The sequence below is a fragment of the Vicia villosa genome, unplaced genomic scaffold, assembly GCF_029867415.1.
Source record: "Vicia villosa cultivar HV-30 ecotype Madison, WI unplaced genomic scaffold, Vvil1.0 ctg.000282F_1_1, whole genome shotgun sequence".
NCBI classification, from domain to species: Eukaryota; Viridiplantae; Streptophyta; class Magnoliopsida; order Fabales; family Fabaceae; genus Vicia; species Vicia villosa.
The window spans coordinates 657,925-662,397 of record NW_026705120.1 but is presented as its reverse complement, the minus strand read 5'-3'; the positions used below and the strand labels follow the sequence as shown (position 1 = coordinate 662,397).

The following is a 4,473-nucleotide window of genomic DNA, read 5'->3' as shown; positions in this document are numbered from 1 at the left end:
GGAATAATATATAATATTTAATGCATTTTTATTTTTTAGTATAGGTTTTTTTCCGCACCTGCATAGATGATATGCTGGAAATTTACCACATGGGTTTAACATCACATATAGCTGTTATCATAGTCAAACTCATTAAATAAGTTATTAGCACAAGGTTTGTATGTAGTGCAAATTTTTTAAACCGACTGCATAAAATTTGAAATATCAATTTTATTTATAGAATAATGAGAGAATGAAACAGTTTAAGCAACCAGACACTAATCAAAACTTCCTACATTTTCTAGGATGAAGTTTATATTTAATTAGTTTATGTTCATATTTTTCATCAGTATGTTTTTCCCTTAAATCCCGGTCGATATAACCGGTCCCGAACCGCGAGAAAAAAATAGGGATTAGTTCTGTAGCTGACACTCAGTGTAAAACCTTTTAAAATTTACATGACATAATTGGTTTAGACTCAGAATTGACGCTTCTCACAAGCAAGATGTAGAATGTTAACTGAGTTTGCTTCTTTCTTTTCCAGTGTGGTTTGTTTTAAGTTTCTTGTTTTCCTAGAAATAAAGATGTTATAAGTATTAACTTTCTTTTTGTTTGCTTCATTTTCCAGATCAGATACAATTGAATCTATTCTGTGTGGCTCGCTGTTTCCATCAGAGTTTTCTATCAATAATATGGTTAAACATTGGATTGATATTTTCTCTGGATTAGATGAAGTGGAGGTCAAGGCTCTTGAAAAGATACTTGAGCAAAAACAAAGGTAAGCTTGGTTGACTTATGTGACTACTGGTGTTTTTTCTGCTGTATAAATTTGCAGTTTTCATGATACCACTTTGATGGCAGGCTACAAGGGGAGCTGCAGAAGTATCTAGCTCTGAGGCAGAATAGTCAGGTATGTGACCTTGGAAGTTAAAATGCAGAGCATTCAAAGGAAATTTGATTTGGAAAAGGTATCGATCTCGTTGAAATGCATGATAAAGAAAATCCAGAGGTTCAAAAGAAGATTGCATTCTGTTTTCGAGTAATGTCCCGTTCATTTGCTAACCCAGCCGAGGCAGAGGAGAGTTTCCAGATTCTTGATCAGTTAAATAACACTACTATCTAGAAAATTTTGAAGAATCTTGTTGATCCCAATACTAGCTTTCGTCAAACTCGTATATACAAGGTAATATAATCTGAAACTGAGATGTTTTTTTTATATACTGATTTGGGATATATTATTACAAATTGCATGGAATTAGTCAATGAAGTGAAGAAATGAGAACTGAATATTTGATGCTTATACCTGTTCCTGGGGTCTACATTACTAAGCTTCAGAATTTGTTAGTTAATTGTTTATGAATTCTGTGTCTAATAAGATCACACAAGCATCTATTTATAAAAACTGTACAGAATTTACAAAAAAGCGAATGAGCATCAAATCCTAAATTAGCTCTGCTCTAATCCATCTATGATAGTGTTCAGTCAAGTACTGATCTATACAATAAATGTAGATTTGATTCTAACAGTTTCCAGAAACTTCACTCACATCTCTGGATCTGCTTTCCTGTTACTTACATGACCGTATTTAAAAGGCACCAATGAGATTAATTACTGAGATGTTAGCATGGTAATTCCGACCAATTATTTAACCCTTGGAGCCTATTAGGAGAGTAGTATTTGAACATACAAATTGTACAATCTTATTGTATATTAGACTGACCTACTTGTATGTTTCTTTTACTAATATTGGTTAATTTTTACTTTTTATTTGCAGGATGATTTGATTAAAATACTTGGTGAGAAACATCAGCTCAATGAATTTCTAAATACCTTATATGTAAAGTGCTCCTATTTTCTATTCAACAAGGAGCATGCAACAGCTGTTCTTTCAGAAATCATCAGATATAAATCTGTGAAGAATGATCAGCGGTTGAAATCTTGCATGATTATGTTAGTGGTAAGATCATGTCATTTTCGGTGTATTAACCTACTGCCATTGGTTCTTGAACATTTGTATTATGCATTCTCTGTCATGATTCTTGAACAATTTCTGTCAGTTTAGGTGTAATAACAGTCACACCGTTGTGATTTAAATTATATTAAATTTAGAGTGAGGGCGGAAAAAATACCGCTTTTAGTTAAAGAGAAACTAATACCATGTCATGGACCTTATTCATAGTAATGTTAATCTGTTAGGAGAATGCCTGATAATGGTTTATCAATTTCTTGCAGTGCCTTTTCCATTTATTTCATATGCCTCTGTGATTTAGATATGAAACCATGGCCAATTTCAGTCATTTTGGACACAGGTTTAAAAGTATTGTTATCACCTTTTCTAACTTCTAGATTACTCATGATAATATGCAGATAATTGCTTGTTTCTGTCAACACTTTTTTAACGGCAGTGAGAAGGAACTGGTGAAGTTACTCAAGGATAATAATAATAATGATATGATCAGAGAGGGTATTTTTACTATTTTAGCAAAGGCTGGTGGTACTATTAGAGAACAACTATCAGTTAAATCAAGGTGCCACTGTCAAACTCATAAACTCTCTTAATTTCATTTCCTTTTATAATATTCTTATTATTTCCTTTTGTCATGCAGTTCTGTAGACCTTATGTTAGAAAGATTATGTTTAGAAGGCAGTCGGAGACAGGCGAAGTATGCTGTGCATGCTCTAGCTGCAATAACAAAGGACGATGGCCTCAAGTCTCTCTCTGTTCTATACAAGATTTCTCTTGATTTCTTATATGGATAGTTTTAATGGCATCCCGAGGTTACTGCTATTTACAATTGCACTTTTCTTGTTTCAAAACTCTCTCTTGCTTTGTTATCTTTAATAGGACTTTACATGTGGTTGGTACATATAAGTAGGGTAGTGTGTGATTTCTTTAAAAAATAAGGTATCAAACCGTAAGAACAAATCATATAATGAGGGAGGTAAGTGTAATTTTCCAAGCAAGAAAGTCGTAATTAGCCCTTATCTCTAGTGAAACAAGTGTAATTTTCCATGTATTGTAATATGCGCTAGAATGTTTTATTCTGATTGTTTTCACCTTATACGCAGAGGCTTGTAAATATGCTGGAGGAGAAAACACATCTTCCCACAGTTTTGCAGTCGTTGGGTTGTATAGCACAGACTGCAATGCCTGTATTTGAAACTAGAGAGAGTGAAATTGAAGAATTTATAATAAACAAGATTCTGAAAAGTGATAGTGTAAGCCTTTTATTTCCTTAGAGTTTAATTCTTCTTCATGGGATAAGTGTCAGAGTAATCAATTTCTATTTATATTTAAATGCTTGTTTTATGGTTTCAGAAAGATGATCACACAAAAACTTCTTGGGATGATAAAAGTGATATCTGTGTGTTGAAGGTAGGTAGGAAGATAGTCTATTCTAAATTTTCATACTTAAGATAGTGTTTGCAATCTGTAATTTGATACAAATATTATCTTATTGGATAATGATTGTAATCTAGCTGCTCTTTGACAGTGTATTATTCTCTCTTCGTATTTCTTTGCTGCAGATATATGGTATCAAAATGGTAGTAAAAAGCCACTTGCCGATCAAAGGTGCTCTTGTTCGTCCTGATATTGATGGTCTCTTGGCCCAAGCTTTCACCAACACTCCAACCCCTTGGGATTAAATGTTATGTTCAATTGTGTTTGGGATGTATAAATAAGTCTTCCCATAAGACATTGAACTGTCTATTGGATATCTTCCTTAATTCCTTAGTCTCAAATTTAAATCCATCGGGGTATTTTCTGGTTTGTATGTATTGAATGTATCATTAGGATAGTAACTGACAACTGTCAGTATTGGTGGTTAGTCACCTGCTATAGCAGGTTACCCTTGTGCTATGTATATAAAGCACAAGGAACTGTTGTAACTAACAATTCAGTGAATCACAATTCTTTTATAACAGAAAATGAAAACTCTGCATTACTCTTCTTTCTTCTCTAATACACTTGGGATTTCTATGTTGAGTAGTGACTTGTGACGTGAGCAAAATAGTCCTTATAAGGCTGAACCTGAGTTCTTAAAAAGGAGGTTTAGGCTCATGGACACCTAATATTTCTTTTGTTTTTTCAAGTAGAAGGTCGACTCTCAGGCATGAGAAATGATTTTGTAGAGACAAATGAAGCATAAAACATTATCGTCCTCTCGTTGAATTCGACCCTTGAGATAGGGTTGGTGAAATATAACTCCTCTTCACTGAATGTACTACCCCTGTAAACAAAAAAACATATGGACAAAGGGCTGTAAGCCAGTAAGTAATTACACTTGTCTCCATTTTGGGTCAAACGATAGCTCACAACGACACATTTGATAGCCACCGGATTGGTTTCTTACTGTTTTGAGTGTAACCATGGAAAAATGACACACCTAATAATTTTAGGAACAATGTTACTTGTATTGTAGCGTGTAGATAGGGTAGAATGTGGAGGATATACCCATTAGATTCTCGTACCCCAAGACTCTATTAGGTAAA

General features: G+C 33.8%; 1 pseudogene; it reads left to right on the top strand.

Moving 5' to 3' along the window:
• Positions 1–844: 844 nt before the first annotated feature.
• Positions 845–3,900, top strand: LOC131626293 (sister chromatid cohesion protein PDS5 homolog A-like; annotated as a pseudogene).
• The last annotated feature ends 573 nt before the right edge of the window (positions 3,901–4,473 follow it).